Source organism: Carlito syrichta, unplaced genomic scaffold (genome assembly GCF_000164805.1).
Source record: "Carlito syrichta isolate Samal-C Ts95f unplaced genomic scaffold, Tarsius_syrichta-2.0.1 Scaffold288140, whole genome shotgun sequence".
NCBI lineage: Eukaryota > Metazoa > Chordata > Mammalia > Primates > Tarsiidae > Carlito > Carlito syrichta.
The window spans coordinates 43,426-60,504 of record NW_007232236.1 but is presented as its reverse complement, the minus strand read 5'-3'; the positions used below and the strand labels follow the sequence as shown (position 1 = coordinate 60,504).

General features: G+C 57.0%; 1 protein-coding gene across 2 annotated transcripts in view; it reads right to left on the bottom strand.

Annotated features, from left to right (window-relative positions):
• The window catches only part of LRP8 (LDL receptor related protein 8), an 82,758-nt gene that overhangs the window by 65,363 nt on the left and 316 nt on the right, over positions 1-17,079 (bottom strand). The window lies entirely within an intron of this gene.

Genomic DNA, 17,079 nt, shown 5'->3' with positions numbered 1-17,079 from the left:
CCGCCCCCCCCCCCCACCAGCCTCCCTGCCCCCACCACTTGGGCCTCAGCCATCACCCTGCACAACCGACTCGGGTCAGGGAACAGGGTGGTGTCAGTTTAAGGGCCCTGGGCTCCAACCCAGAGCACACCCACACTCTGCCCTCCAGGGGCACAGGAGGGGCTCTGGGTCCCAGGTCCCCAGGTCTCCGGGTCTCACTTGCGAGACTACCCAGGTGGAGTCTTGGAGTCAAGGATCTGCCACGAAACAGCATGGGAGAAGGGAGAACACAGGGGCCGGGGCGGGGCAGAGTCCACCTCCAGAAAAGCCCCCGGGACTCTCAGCTCAGCCCCTCCTGCCAAGCCGAAGTACCCCTTAAATCTTGACACAATCCTACACTCCAGGAGGCCTTCCTGGCCCAACCCGGCCCACCTCCCCCTCCTGACTCAGATAGTCACCTGACCAAGCCACATGACCTTGAAGAAATCATTACCTTCTACCACATTTTTTCTCCTCTGTAAAATGGGGGATCGAAACAATACCTGCCTTACAGGGCTGATGAGAGGATTGAATGAACTACTACTGCCCGGCACAGAGTGAAAGTATATGGTAGCTATGACTACCAACAAACCAGTGGAGACTCCCAGCCCTGTCAGGAGCTGCTGAGAAGCTGGGCAGCCTCAGGGGTGTCTGTAGTCTTTATAGCGATGCTCGGAGGCAGCAGGATCAGGGTCTCTGTGTGTCCCCTGTGACAGGCCTGGGACCCATGGGGCTACTTAGGACAGAACCAGAAAGAACTTTCTTATTGGAAATCTTGGAAAGAACTGCCATATAAAGGCATGAGGTCTCCATCCCAGGAGGTATGCAAGCAAGGGGTGAGGCTTAGGGTTCATTCATTCGTTCATTCATTCATTCAATAAACATTTCCTGAGTCCCTCACTCTATGCTGGCCGTGCTGGGCACTGGGGGTTGGAGAAGAGAGTGTGAGAGCCAATTCTGCCCAGAGAAAGTTCACTTTAATGAGGCAAGAGCAGCTGAGAGAAGTGGCTCACACCTGCAATCCCAGCACTTTGCAAGGCCAAGGTAGGAGGATTGAGTCCAGGAGCTCAAGACCAGCCTGGGCAGCATAGCGAGACCTTGTCTCTACAAAAAATTTTCAAAATAGTGTGGTGGCACATGCCTATAGTCTCAGCTACTCAGGAGGCTGAGGAGGGAGGACCATTTGAGCCCAGGAAATCAAGGCTCCAGTGAGCCATGATCCTGCTACTGCACTCCAGCCTGGGTGACAGATGTGAGACCCTGACTCAAAAAAAAAAAAAAAAGGAAAAGAAAGAAAGAAAAAGAGAGAAGAGATGACAATGGCGTCAAGTCCAGTGCAGCTCAGGCCTGACCACCCCTATACATGTGTCAGAGCCTGGACGAAGTACAGGAGACCCTTGCCATGAAGGGGGTTTGGGAAACCCCGGGACAGCTCAGTGAGGAGCTGAGCTCTGGGCAACAGACCTGAGGCCGGGGTCCCACCCTGCTCTGAGTCCGCAGTGCCCTCCATAACCCCTGGTCCACCTTGACCACAACTCAATGCCACCCTCCAGAGCCCGGTTCACCCCCTACACCCAGCGGGGGTGGCAGGAGGGAGGGAGCCTTGGTGGGGGGGGCCCTGCCAGCAGCCGGTGTGCGGAGGGAGGGAGGGGTAAGCTGTCTCTGCCTGCACAGGGCTAAGGGCACAGCCGGCTCTAGGCAGGTGGCAGGCTCACCCCCTGCCCACTTCCTTGGGCAACAGTTCCTGGGGCGCAGGCTCTAAGGGGGCCCAGCAGCCAGACCACCAGCTGCTTCTCCCTCCCCACACAAGCTGGCCACAAAGCTCCCTCCCCCAGCTCTGCCCGCCTGCGGTGACAGCCTCTTGGCACTGGCTCTCCCTTCCCTCCATCTGTCAGGAATCGGTGCACACAGACTGTGAGAACCACAAGAGGAAGTAGCGACGTGGCGTGGACCCCTCCCCTCCCCCCCAGTGCTCCCCTCACCCACCCTTGGCCTCTCCCCTCTCCTGTGTCTCTCCCTTCACTTCCATCTGGCTCCATTTCTTCCTACTGATGGAGATGTTGGCAGAGCGGGTGAGGAGAAGGGAAGAGGATCAGCCAGCCAGTGGCCCCCACCCACCACCATGGCACGGCCACCCGTTAAGGAGTCCGATGCTGAGGGACAGTGGACTCAGTGTTTCCATCTGTACAGTGGGTGTGGTAATTCCCCCTGGGTCCACCTCCCAAGGGCCACCATGAGCCTGGAGGCAACATGTGGGAAGGGCTTTGTCAACAGCGGAGCCTTGCACAAGGCAAACGGCCAATGTCCCAGCTTCTTACTACTGACCGTGAGAATAAGGATTTCAGGGCTGCCCTTACTTGAGAGTGGTGAACCCCAAGTGGAACATGGACAGACAGAAGAATGCCTTGGAGGGTATCAATGGCAGTAAGAGTACAGGGAGGACCATCAGGGTTATGATTCTTACCATGTTTATGTGAGGCAAGCAGGGCAGAAAAGGGGAAACCGAGGTCAAGGAACTGTCTTAGGTGCAGACTCTGTAATAGCAGCCAGGCCTCCTGGCCCCATCCACACAGCTCCTCACCCCAGGTGCTCAGTGCTGGCTTTTCCAGACCTTCCAAGAGGCTCTATCTCTCCCTTCGATTCTCCCAAAATGTGGGGAGAAATCAGCCTTGTCTTTGTTTTTAAGTGAGCCATGCCCAGTCTGCAGAGTCCACTGGAATGGGGAAAGCCTTTTACAGACCTGGGAGGGCAGTGGCCTGGGACTGCAGGTGTCCCAGTTTGCACAGAAGCGTAGGGGTTCCTGAGAGGCAGGATTTTTAATTTTAAAACTGGGATAGTCTGAGCAGACCAGGACGAGTGGGTCACCTCACACGTGAGTAAACACATGACACCAAAGCACAGGGTCAATGTAGAGACTGCATTTTCACTGAAAAGAGAGCAAAACCCCTGCTCACCCCCCACCTCAGTGAAGCTTGGCCCAGGGCTCCAGGGGCCCAGTGGAGGGGAAGTTCTGGTCTAGCTATAGCCTCAGGGGCCTACGGGGCCATGTCTGACACCAGCCACGGCATAGATGTTCCCAGGGTAACGGGGAAGGGTCTTGGGTCCTCCACCCCCTTCACAATGGAGGGAGGCCAGGTTCACGGGTTGCACATTGAGTTAGGGGCTGATGCTCCCAGGGCAATCCCTGCTTTTCCACCTGCAGATATGCCCAGGTCTGGGAAGGAACCCCCTTAACGTGGGAGCTGGGACTCCAAGGCTCCAACACACACAGGTGCAGCCCTAGGATTCAGAACACCTTGTACAAGCATGGCAGCCAGAGGAACTGGACACTCAGCAAGGGGCGGGAGGGCCCTGGGCACGTGCAGGGTCCAGAGACACCCTTCCTCCCTCTTCCCTACCTCCCATCCTCCCGTCCTCCTCTGCGGGCCCTGGCTGGGTCCCCCTGCCCCGTCTCCCTGCGGCTTGTGATCTGCTTCCTTTACCATAGGCTCGAAATCAGGTCATCATGGCATAGAGTGAAGAGATGGAGGGAAACGCAAGGATAGGGGAACCCTGAGAAGGCTCTGACCCACCAAAGGAGGGATGCCCTGCAGGAGGTCAAGAAGGGTTAGACAATCAGCAATGGGGCCGGCCAGGCGCCCTCGCTGATTGAAAGAGCGTGAAGCTTCTCCCCCGAGGTGTGGCTGGAGTACAGGGTCCTGGGGCCTGGGGACAGTGGGCGGTGAGACCTGGGGCTGGAGAGGAGACAGGTACATGTTCGGTCTTGGAGGGTTCTGAAGGCCAGTTAAGAAGATGTGACCTGTGAGGGGAGGACACAGTTTCGCGTCTCTAAGAGCTCTTGGCTGCAGAGCAGAGGCTGGCTGGAGGGACAGAAGTTAGGCAGGTACGGCTGCAGTGGTCCAGGAAAGGGTGGCAGTGGGGGAGGCGCCCAGGCAGGCCTGCAGGGGAGGAGGGTAAGAACTTAGAGCCCATGGGAGGTGAGGGCTCTGGGGAGGGAAGAGGAGGGTCGTGATAGCTCCCAGTTCCCGAGCCAGGCTCAGGCAGTCAGTGCCTGTGCTATGGTCTGGTCCAAGGGGCAAAAGGGGTTCAGCCACAGCCCCCCAGTGCTGTGTGCTGGGCCACAGGTAACTGCAGGATCTGGGCACTGCTGTCCTGCTACTCAGGGGACCAAGCTGTCTATAAGATGCCACCTTTACCTCCAGGCACGGCCCCTTTGTCCTCAGCCTCCACTTCCCAAAGCCCTAGCTGGTAAGTCATGGCCACAGGAGTCAGCCAACATTCACAAAGCCTGAGAACAGGCACCCAGTAGGCCCCACGCTGGGGGAGTCAGGAGGCAGTGGCCCCAGAAGGATGGGTCTTATCCGAGCCCCACTGCAAGTCAGCTGTCACAGGCTGTGCCTCCCTGAGCCTGGGGCTGTGACAGGGACGCAGATGGGAAGGGACACCAGGCAGGCTTGGGGTGAAGGTGGGGGGTGGTCTCTGTAAGCAGAGGTCCCAGCAACGGGGCTGGGAACAGAGAGGGGCAGGAACGCTTAGGAGGCAGGTCTGGGATTGAAAGAATAACATTCTAACAGCAAGCGCAGTCTAGGGACAGAGGAGCTGCCTGGTCAGTGAGTGGGCTCTTGGCCCCTGGACATACTGGACACCCCGACTCCACCCCACCAAGGCTGCCGAGGGAGTTCCTGCAGTGTGATGGGGGTAGGGAGGCTGCTTTGGCCAAATGAACATGCTGGCCCAGCCCCAAGTGCCACATTCACTCACTCAACACACATGCAGGGGGGCCTGCTTGTTGCCAGGCCAGGATAGCGGGCACCAGTATGCAGAACCAGAGAGGCCTCCCCTCTCAACCTTCCCCACCCCCATCCGAGAGGTGAGGCCAGAGAAGGGTCAGGGAATGGAGGCCAGGCACTCCCTTCAGGCTACCCACGCTCTGTGTCACGGGCCTGTGTCCTGCCCTCCAGAGGATCAAGTTCCCTTACCTTCCCGGTCATATTTGGGGCACAGGGCCGAGGGCCAGGTAGGGCCACAATGCAACCTTCTCCTGCACCCCGCCCCTCCTGGAGGTCCCCAAGGCTCTGGGCTCATTTCCTAATGAGGTCCCTGGAAGGACTCTCTCTAATTAAACTGGGCCAGGAAGTTACAGCCTGGGCGGCAGGGGAGAAAGGGGGACAGAGGAGCCTTTCTGGGGGCTCCCCAGCCATGCAGCAGCCTACTATAGGAGGGGATTCCTGAAGGACAGATGGGAAACGGGGGTTCAGAGAAGGTCAGAATATGCCTAGTGGGTCTTGAATTGAGCCTTGAGCGTGTTCCAGGCACTGCCCTCAGTGCTTGCCATAAATTAACTCACGTAATCAATCTCCCCATCGCCTTGAGGGGCAGTTATTGACGGCTCCATTCTACAGATAAGACAGGTGTTCAGGAGGTAAAGTGTCTTGCTCAGGGTCCCACAGCAAGGAAGCAGTGAAGTATGGACTAGATCCCAGGCAGCATTGTTGGAGGCCCTGCTGCTAGCTACCCCACAGCGGAGCCTCTCATGGGTGAGGTGGGGGGTCCTCCCTGGGGACTTTCGCACCCACAGCTCCCAGCAGGCTGCACTGGGCATCAAGCAGAGGTTTGGCGTCAGGGCTGGGAAGGGGGTGGGGCTGTGTTCTAAATGTTGCCCCAAGTGACTCAAATACTGATCGAATCCTAACTCTCAGAGCCCTAGGGAGGGACAGGGACTTACCCAGGTCACACAGCAAGCAGGGGACAGGTGAGGCTACCTAGTTCCCGGGGGTGGGGTTGAGAACCCGAGGGGGCAACTAGCACGGTAGTTCAGTCAACCAACAGTGGCAGGGGCTCAGGCCTCTGTTCCCAGAGGGGAGATCTTGGCACAGGATCTACAAGGGGCAGAGTCAAAAGCCAGAACGGGAGGGCAAGGCATCTGGAGGGCGGAGGTGGAAAGAGAGGCTGGCAGGCCTCTCTGCTCTGGTGTGGTCCAATTCAACGGTGTAAGAAGAACCCGTTGGCTCTGTGAGACCCACACACTGAGGTCCGATGGGGTTTCTGGTACTTGACACAGGCCAGGAATTATTTATCACCCACGCTGTACAGAGCAGGATTCTGGGGTTCAGGTTCGAGGGACTGGATCAGGAAGGGGGAGGGCTGCAGCTAGAATCCAGGTCTGAGTGACCTGGGAGGCCACACTCCCTGCCCCACATCACTGGGCCCTACCCCGGAGAAGTAGGCAGTAGGGCAGGCGGGTGTGGGAGGAGGAGGTGGACCAAAGAGTTAATATAGAGTCTGCTCTGGCTGGCTCAGAGGTATTAAGCATTGGCCCAGTCAGCGCTCAGTAGAAAAAAAGCAGGTGGAAAAAAATCCAAGTAGATGCAGGCTCTGTTGATAGAGTTGGTTTCAGCTTTGCATGCATGGTCTAGGCCATGGCCCCTGTGCAAGGGGTTGAGACCAGGCCCCTGGAAACCCTGGGGGCTTGATTTCAGCCCTCTTGCTTCCCGTCCTGAGCCTCCCGGGCCTCAGGGAATGGGGGCAGCTCCTTGGAGCCCCCACACCTAGGGCCTGGTTATGGCAGACTCCAGCTACTGTGAACCTCTGGTTTAAAGGGGAAAACAAAAGATTCTCAGATAGTTGGGACTGAGGAGGGCTGGAGATGCCCGCCCCAATGAGCAGAGACCCCAGGAGGGCAGGAACTGCCAAATGGCCACTCAGCAAGGAGGGAACTGAGGAAGAGGGCCTGGCTCCCGGGCCACAGCTGTTTATTACAACCTCAGCCCTCCGGCGGGGGGCCAGAGCACAGGCTGCCGTGGCAGGGGCAGGCTGGGGACAGGGATTGCTGGCACCTCTCCAGCTGCAGATATTCCCCCACCACAACAGCCCGGTGGGGGTGCTTTGGCTTGGTATGGGCAGCCTTGGGGGGTGTGGGAAGAAGAGTGTCATCTTGGCCCCCATAGCCTCCGTGTGTCCGGAATAGTCACCTCCCTCCTGGTACACACCCCCTCCTCTCGAGCACACACCCCAAGCATGCACACACGTGCAGGGGGATGAGAGGGTAGGGGCAGCAGATGGCAGCTCGGGGTCCAAGAAGCGGGGGAGGGTGGGAGAGGAGGAGTGCTGGCTTGAATGTCCCTGGATTCAGGCCATCAGGAAAGCCCACCCTTGGCCTCCAGCTATTCAATCAGGCAACTTAACCTGGGCCTGATGGGCCGCCCCCACCTCTCATCAGTGGCCAAGTCTCTGAAGTTAGCCCGGGCCCACTGGTGAATAAGGGCCCTCATGGATAACCCCCATGGCAGGCCCACTCGGGAGCAGCCCCCAATGGGGCGGAGAGAGGATGAGAGGGTTCCGACAGTCTCTCCCAACCTGAGACACGGCTGTTCTCTCGGGCGGTCAAGTCCTCCCAACTGGCCAGCTGACCTCGATCTCTCCTGCTGCTATTTCAGCAGCTGCCCTCTTGTCCTGTCCTTGGTGGCGGAGGAGGAAGGGAGCTGCTGACGGGCGCTTCTCTCCACCATCCCTAGGCAGGAATCACGGGCCGGGAAGGGGAAGGAGATGCTCACGTTCAGGGCCGGCCCTGGGCACAACGCTTCACACCTGCGGGCACGCCTCTGCAGCATGGGCTCCTCAGCCCGTTCCAGAATGGCTCGTGGGGCCGGGGGGCCTGCCTCGCGTTTCTCCATCCACGGCCCTGCGCCCAGCCCAATCATGGGCACAGGAAGAAAGCGGAAGGGAAAGGAGCCCCAGGAACTTGACACAGGCCAGGAGGCCTAAAGGCCAAGTTCTGAAAGTGGGTTGAAGAAGTCCGGCTGCCCTCCGTCCACCTGCCTAGAGCCCCCCCCCCCACCTAGCAGGCTATACTCCCCCAGCCCTCACGCCAAGGGCACAGGTCCCCCATCCCCAAGGTGGGGCTGGCCAGCTCCAGCCCTGAACCCAGCTCCAGGAAGAAGGCTGCTCAGACTGCTGAGGGCGGTGAGGTGGAGCAAGAATCAATGAGTGAGGGGGAAATGAAATTCAAAGACGGGGAGCCACTCACCCAGGGCCACACGGCAAGTGTGGGGAGAGACACGATGACTGTTATAATGCTAGGGGGAAGATGAGGTCTACCAATATCTCAGGGAGAATGAAGGAACAGTTTTGTTCTCTTCCGGTTTGGGATTTGTGTGTGGAGGGGGATGGGAAGTCCTTGGGGCCAGAACGCAGCCGTCCTTTCTCCTGGCTTTGCTTTGTGTGGCCTGGATTTGGCTACTTTGTCCCATAGGACCCAGACAAAGTGGCCCTGTGCTCAGACAAGAAGGAGGTCCCTCAGGCTGCCCGCCTCCCTGGAAAGATGGGGGTCATAGGGACATGTAGGGAGGAATGTTTTGAGACGGGAAAAAGTCTCCTCTCTAGAGGGTCTCAAGGCGATGCTGAGAACGCACATGCTCAGCAACTGCTTTCCTAGGAATTTATCTTAAAGAGTCAGACAAAGGTGCAAAGATGTCCATCCTAGCATTGTGCAGACCAGGGAGAAGATGGACGCCACTAGACACACGCCCATCAACAGGAGAACATGTCATTACATATGGAAGAGCTACACAGTAGAATACCATCCAGCCCTTTATTTTTTATTTTTGTTTTTTGAGTTGGAGTCTCACTCTATCGCCCAGACTGGAGTGCAGTGGCACGCTCACAGCCACCACAGCCTTGACCTGCTGGGCTCAGGCAATCCTTTCACCTCAGCTTTCCAAGTAGTTGGAACTACAGGCATGCGCCAGCACACCCGGCTAATTTATTGATTTATTGTAGAGAAGAGGTCTCACCAAGTTGCCCAGACTGGTCTCGAACCCCTGGGTTCAGGCAATCCTCTCGCCTCGGCCTCCCAAAGTGCTGGGATTACTGGCTTGAGTCACTGCGCCTGGCCCATCCAGCCCTTTAAAACAAGGATGTACATCTACTGTATTGGCAGAGAAAGTCACGTGTGAGCATAACTGGCATAACACGACCTCATCTTTGTTTAAAAAAGAAAAACACATGTGTTCATGCACAATGGCTCACATGCAGAGAAATCTCTGGAAGGGTATGCTGCTTTACATAATGGTCCACCAAGGGCAACCGCTGCCGCCTTCTTTTTGCTTTTCTTTATTATCTGTAGTTTTTGTTACAAGTATGAAATTACTGCTATATAATCAGAAAAAGTTACTTCCATTGGAAACCTCAATATATAAAATCAGTTGAGGTGAGTTTCAGCTCCGGCACCACCAATAACTGGGCCAGCCCCCTCTCCTCCCCAGCCTCAATTTCCTAAGCAGGAAAATGGGGATGATAGTGAGCTCCTGCACCGCCCGCATCCTGGGGCCATCCCTGGAGGTACAACCTGGAAGAGGCCACACTAGGGCCATGACAGGCTGAGGAGGCTGGAAATGGAAATGCTCTCCAGAGTGGCTGGATGAAGTCCCTCCTGGTACCTCAGGCCCAGTGACTGGGGAAGGATGGTGGCCCCCTGTGGACTCCTAGACTGGCAGTCCTCCAAGGAAGCTGTCTATCCTGCCACCTTCCAAGGGGCAGGTGGGTGGAGGCAAGGAGTCATGGGAACTGCATGGACCTGAGAGCTCCACGGTCCTGGGCTGGCTGGGTTACTCTTCCAGTCACCTGAGGGCATTCTGTCAGATCTGGAAGTATGCAGGTTCTGCACCCCTCAAAGCAGTCAGGCCCAGCGATCCCAGCTCGTGGTCACCTGGGCTGGTCCCCACAGAGACACAGAGGTCAGAACGGTGCAGCGGGTAAAGAGCCATCAGGACCGAGCAGACATCCCCTGGAAGGCCCTCAGCCCCTCCTGTCCACTCCGGATATGGGGCTATTCCTGGGGTCTGTGACATATGGCAGCTTGAGGAGCCAGAGTGAGTGGGGCTGATCATTAAAAACGCTGCCTCGGGGCCCAGCCGATGCCTGAGGGCACCCCGGGGGCCGGCATTGCTCAGGAGGGGCACACCCACTGGCAGGGGCTGGCAGAGGGACGCCTGGGGCTCTGCAGAGGAAGGGAGGCAGGTAAGCAATCCTAAGCCACATAGAACTGTGGATGGCCCCGGGATGTGTGAACACCTAACTCTTCCTCACACCTGCGTCAGACTCTGCAGCCAGGCAAGTGCGGCCTGTCCAGCCACTGACCAGTCGGGCCACCTGGACAGGTGACTGCAGCTCTGAGAGCCATAGCTCTTCTCTCTGTGAAACACAGCGATGGTACTTTGAGGCACTGGCTGAAGGGGGTCTTGCCTGCAAAAGCCCCCACAGCAAGCAGGCTCATCAGCTCTTACTAATATTAATGTATTTTCTATGACTTCCCAGTCAAACAGTGTGGGCAAGCATGGCCCAGCCAGGGGCAATGGTGCACCTGAGGTCCCCAGTGCTGGAGCCCAAAGCTCTTCTCTGCTGCAAGAAGCCTGTGTCCCGCCCTCAGCCTGGGAACACCTTGTCCCCAGTCCAGAGGGGAACAGAGAGGGAGGGGGTGACGGATAGGCGCGGCATTGGGTGGGAGGTTCACACTGTTCTGACTGCAAATATCAAAGCCTAGGACATCCACAAGGTGGGACATCTATCAGGAGACCCTACCCATTAAAAGCTGGGACTCTAAAGGTCTTCACCTCAGGTTGTAGAAATGCACGAGACATCCTGAGTCTGAATCAGGCATCTAGCCTAAATTCACAGTGCCTGAGTCTTCTGGGGAACTTCAAGTTATGACTGTGGTTTAACATGGGTTTAACCGGTATTGTTTCCAGAAGCCTGGAGAAGCAAACATAAATCCTCTGAAAAGGAAGATGCCTTCATCCTAGACCTTATATTGCTATGAATAGTTTTTCAGGTAAAATGAGCATCATTCAGTAAAAAATGAGCAGGCACACAGGAAAATAAGACGACACAAGTGGTAAGATAACAGAAACAGATTCTTAGACGTCCCAGGGAGGCACTGCTGGGCCCTGCGGCCACTGCCCGCGGCCTCCACACCCTCCGGCCACCAGGCCCTCTGACCCCACCAGGGTGGACAGGGTTCAGAGTGGAACAGCTTGAGGAAGAGTCTGGGCTCTAGGCCTGAAAGACCTGGGTCAAATCCTGGCTCTACCACTTAAGAGTCATGACACTGATGTCACTCCTCCTCTCTGAGCCTCAGTCTCATCTTCAAAATTGGAAGAGTAAAAAAAAAAACCTAGCTCTCACGGGGCTGTGGGCAGCAAAGCTAATGCATGCAAGTCACCCAGCATGGTCCAGGCGAGCAGCAAGCTGTTGATATCTGTTATCAGGGCTTCCCTCAATGAAACTACAGATGTTAGAGTCCCCAGAGTCCAGCACAAGGCTGGCAGAGCACACATTATAAGTCTGAGCAAGGGCAAGGACATGGCGTGGGAGCTCAGAGGCTGGGGGGCTGGGGACCAGAGGACAGGGGTCAGGAGAGGCATCTCTGAGGGCAGCAGCATCCCTGCCTGGCCTTCAGGGATGGGGTGATCTGGACATGTGGGCGTTTTCAGGGCAGGCGGTACCAATGTTACTGAGAGCCGGGGCCCAGTACCTGGCTCCACAGCCCCAAGAACACAGTCCCGCACCCTCCTACAGGCCCCAGTACTGACTCCTGTGTGACTGCAGAAGTGAATAGGGATGACACTGACACTTCCGGATGTCCTGCAGCGATGGGATGTCCCCCATCATGACAGCATCAGGTCCTCAGTTTCCCCTTCTGTGACCTGGAGTGTGACTAGTAACTGTAGGCCAGGAGAGCATCCGCTTGCTTACATCCCTCAAGGGCCACCTGCCCCATCAGCCCCAGGGCTCTCACCTGCCTCGATTTCCCTGGGGTCTCTCTGGCTTTACCTGCTACCAACATCTCCCCAAGGAGGGAGAGCTGTCAGCAGACAATGAGGGAGGGAGGAGAAGCCGGTTAGCCCTAAAGCCAGTTCTACTCTGAGCCCCAGCAGGCCTAAGGAACTAAAAGGGCTCTCCGAAGGGGACCCTGATCCGGCAGGGCCCATGAGGAACCCCAAGGCAAGGCCTTCAGCAAACAATCCCGAGGCCTGCTGGGATCAGCCGTGGCACAGACCCGGACCTAGAAGGAAAGGAAGCTTGGGCCTGCTGGGTGGAGCAGGGAGGCTGTAGGCCTTTCTCCTCTTCGCAGGCGCAGCCAGGACAAAAACCAGCCTTAGGACCAGCACCCAGCCTGAGGGAAACCAGCTCCCCCACCCCCCGGGGCTCCAGGCCTGTTGGACTCATTTCTTCCACAGCCCCTTCCAGGAGCTTCCTGTCACCTCCAATTCCACCTCGGGGCTGAGTGGCCTTGGGCCACCTCCATTGTGGCTGGGCATCTCTGTGGTCCAGGCAAGCACCAACTGCAGGAGCCCCAGACAACATCTGACTAAGCAGATGGGGGTAGGGGAAGCAAGGAGGCCTCCTGCAGAGGCTGAAGTCAAGTATCTGAGACCTCAGTGAAACTCCCCCCGCCAAGAGCAATCATACCCATTGCTGTTCCCTGAACACCTGCCACTTCCCAGGCACATGACCTCGTTTAATCCTCACAACTGCTCAAAGAAGAGGGGACTATTATTACCTCCAAAGCCATTCAGCCAGGAAGTGACAGCTGGGATGGAAAGCCAGGTGTGTCTGATTCAGGGTCCTACTGAGTTGTGATTTTTGACATGGGACCCTAAGTCCCTTATCTCAACTCCTGTATCTCCATCAGGGGGGTGTCAGGGAAGGCTTCCTAGAGGAGGTGACACCTACACTAAATCTCCTAAGGAGACAAAAAGAATGTAGTCAATGACAAAAAGAATGTAGTCAATGAGGAAGTAGAGTGTCCCAGGCAGATGAAATGGCCCATACAAAGGTCTGGAGGTGAGAGGCAGTAAGGAGGAGGTGAGAATGTGAGAGAAGCTACAATTTGGTGTCACAGGCTCATAGGAAGAGGGAGAAAGAGACTTCCCTCTGTTCCCCACGTCCCTCTGGAGGGACGTGGGCAACAGAAGCCACTCACAGAGCGCCAAAGCAGAGGTCTGAGTTGGCTTTATCCTCTGGACACTTGGGAGCCCTGGTAGGACTGTAAATGGCGGAGTTGCTGGTCAGATGAGGTCACTGAAGTTCAGAGAAGACCAGCGCTGTCTGTCAGATGGTTCTCTCCACCAAAGGAGATAAAGCGGGGCCTGGCGTTAGGGGTGCGAGGCCAGCCGCACACCGAAGGCCAGATGTGGGCCGTAGCACCAGCCAGAAGCTTGGCAGAGCTTTATTACTGACAAGGCTGCTTCCCAGCAAGCCGCAGCACCCCAGCAGACTGGCCTTCCCGGAGAATGAACTTGGCCATGGGAGGCCTTGCTGCAGCCACTCTTGATTAAATCTAGGATGGAGGGCGATGGGGCTGGGACAGCAAGGGAACCGAAAGAAGCCCGGACAAAGGGGGATACACGAGCACAGAACCGGCCCCCCTGGTGCCCCACCTTTCAACAAGAGAAGCACAGAATTCTTCCCAGAGGGGAGGTGAGGAGGATGGGGAGTCTAGGGGAGGGGCCTTAAGAAGCCACTCAAGATGGGGAAAGACCGGGGAGGACCTGCCCGACGGCACCCGGGAGTGCCCCACAAAGGGGCACCTGCTTCACACAACCGCAGCTTTACACCCGTGGGCCCGTTCCCTAGCCCCTCTGTGTGTCTAAAGTGGCACTAATGCAAGTACTTCAGAGGGTTGCCCTAGTTTATGGACCACAGGAATACAAGCTGATGCGTGTTCAGTCTCCGCAGTGTCCGCTCCTCCACAAATCCTCAGGACGTGTGAATTGGTGGTGGTGGTGAAGGCTGCCCAGAGACCAGGATCCCTAACTCTATCCCCAGAGACCAGGGAGCAGCAGGAAACTGAGGCCAAGGGGCCGGCTGGCCTACGTGACACAGGTCCACAGCCAGGAATCCCACCCAACTTCCCCAGGCTGGGCCACCCTGGGCTTCCTTAGGCCCGGCCCTCCGGCGTCCAGATCCTTCCTCCACTTTGAAGGTCCTTTGAGCTGGGAACTGAAGCCCCACGAACATTTCCCTTCCCCATTGCACCAGCTCTCTCTGAGCCCTCAAAGGCCAAGTCCCACCCACTGTGAATGAGAATCAGGATTTAGAAGGTCTTGGTTTGGGTTCTAGCTCTAACCCCTCAGAGCTCTGTGACTTTGGGGGAATAACTTCACCTCTGTGCCTGTGCCTCTCTAGTACAGAGACCATACCACCTTTTTAAAAATGATAAACCTGGCCGGGCTCGGTAGCTCAACCTGTCATTCCAGCACTTTGGGAGGCTGAGGTGAGAGGATTGCCTGAGCCCACGGGTTCGAGACTCCCTCAGGCAACTTGGCGAGACCTCGTCTCTACAATAAATCAAAAATTAGCCAGGCATGGTAGCGCGTGCCTGTAGTTCCAGCTACTTGGAAGGCTGAGGCGGAAGGAGGTCGATGCTGGGGTGGCCGTGAGTGTGCCACGACACTCCAGCCTGGGCGACAGAGTGAGACTCCAACTCAAAAAAATAATAATAAAAAACAAAAATGATAAGCCCTAAGGAAATGGTATTTGTTGCTATCTTTCAAGGTCTAGCTCAGCTGTCTCTTCCTCCAGGAAACCTTCCCTGGCCTCCTCAAAACAAGAGCTCCCTTCCGTCAGCCTCCATCAGCCTCTTAGTGTCTGGCCCTTTTGGGAGCTTGGCCTCATGCCTCACACAGACTTTATCTACAAATTCCAGCCCCCACTGGCAGGCCCAGAGAGGTACAGAGGTGGGCAGTGTAGGCCCTCTTGCAGGGTGACGCACCAAAGGAGGTGGTCAGGGGTAAGGCAGGGAGGCTGCTCTGGGAGGGGAGAATGGTTCCAAGAAACTCAGTCTGGGCAGGTGGCCCAGGATGGGGGCTAGCCCTCAGATGGGGAGGAAGGGCTGAGGGAAGAGCATTTTCCAGCACCTGGCCCAACACAGCCACCCAAAGCCCCACCCCGTTTCTTCCATTTCCCTCTCTGGCTACTAGGAGCCCATCTCTAAAGACCTGGGGGTGGGAACACACCCATTCCCTGCTCCTCACAGCCCTGGGTGAAGCCTGCCTGCGTCTCTAACTGCGAATAAGGCACTCTACCCCCCTTTGGCAGCGGAAATAAGTTCAGAAAAGTGAAGCCATGTGCGACTGGCAGTTGGTACTATCAACAAAGCCACCACCTCTCCACCCAAGTCCTTGACATGATTTGCTGTTGTTCAGGAACTCTCTATGACCCTACCGCCTCCATCTCAGAACCAGAGCGGGAGCCCAGACTGGCCGTCAGAGCCTCCTGGCCCTAGGGGGACCCCCAGCCACCCAGCCACTTTACTCCTCCATCTTGCCCAAAGCCTTGCTGGAGATGACATGCGGCAGGTCCAACATTTAAAGTACGACTTCCAGCTCTTAGATCCCATGCCCGGGTCCTTCCCTACCACACTCCCCACGGCAGCAGATCCCCTACAAGGATACAGGCAGAGATCCTGATCAAGTTCCGTCATTCTGAGCTGTGTGACCTTGGGCAGAGAAAGCAACTTCACCGAGCCAGCGTCTTTATTATAAACTAGGAAGACAAGAAAAGCTTCTGCTCTTCAGCCACCCCCACAGGCTGTGGTGAGAAGACTGTGATGAGAAGCCTGGAGATAAGGTATAACCAGGCCAGGAACTCAGCTACTACTTCCCTGCCCCTTCTCATACTCCCACTCTAAAGGGACCACAGAAGAACTCCCAGTGCTGAAATTCACCAGACTGTGTACCCAGGCACAGTCGATTTCATAACTTGCAGGAGCACGGGAAATGGTCCAGAGTCACAATTAGACGAAGAACTCAAGTCAGATGCTCAAGTTCACGGTCCTAATTAGTAACCCAGCAGCTAGGGCACAAGTGACTTAACTGCTTAGTGCCTCGGTGTTTTGGTCCGTAAAGCAGGGCTACTGTGAAGGTGAAAGGAGTTTATGTAAGTACTTACCACAGCGCTTGGCAGTTAGTGGTCAGCACACTTTACTCTCATTACTTCCAGTTACATGTCTAGAACCAGTCCTCCAAATAGTCCTGGGAGATTGCCAGGGAAGGAATTATTAGACCAAGTGGTCAGGCGAGGAAACTGAGGCAGGAGGGAATAATGTGCCCAAGTCACAGATACAGGTTTGGATTGGTCTGACGTGAACCAGGAGGCTGACTAGTAAATACAATCAAACCACTCAAGGATTCAACAGAGGGGGTGCCTGTCCACCATCCTTGTAGCCTTCCCGGGCACTGTGTGGAGCTGTGGGCCTGTCTACCCGTGGCCCTCTCCCTCAGACCCTGTCTGCGCTCCCCGGCTGGCGGGCCTGGCCTGTTCTGGAGAGTGCCCAGCGCCTGGCACACCGCAGCTAGATGCTCAGCCATGAGTGAATGACTGCCTTAGTCTACGACTCTAGAAGTGCCATGTTTCTTTTCCAGGAACCACACTCCTTCCACGGCGGCAACTACCGGCTAACTCGCTTCCGGTCCCACAGACACCCCGCGCACCCTGAGAAGGAACTTCAAGATCGGTTGCGCCTGGGGTGTGCAGACGCAGGCTGCCCTGCACACGCCCAGGGCTGGCCCTGCACACGCCCAGTGGGACCGCTTCCAGGAAACAAGCCCTTCCTCTAGGTCCCCCCCTTCCTGGTGTGCCCCATGACTCATAGCCGGGCCAGGCAAGCAGGAGAGCGCGGTCTGCTAACCAGGGTGGCTCAAAAGGGTCTCGACGGTGACTCGGCAGAAAAGCCGCGGCGACGGCGCCCAGGCCCCGCCTGCACCTACCGCCGGGGATGCGCGTGGGGGAGCGGCCGGGGCGGGGCCCGGGCAAGGACCCAGAGCCCAGGGCGCCCGAATCCTACGCGCCCGCCGGCTCCGCGATTGGCCGCTCTGGCCACGGGGACCGATGGGGTGGTCCTCACCCAGCCAATCAGGGGCCCCGGGGAGCCCATTCATTCACAAAAACCAAGCAGGAAAAGGAGCGCAGGGCGGCCCCGAGCTGCGTGGAACTTTGAAACTGGCGCGCGTCGCGTGGGGCCGGGGCGGGAGTCCGAGGGAGCCGTATCGCCGGGAGCCA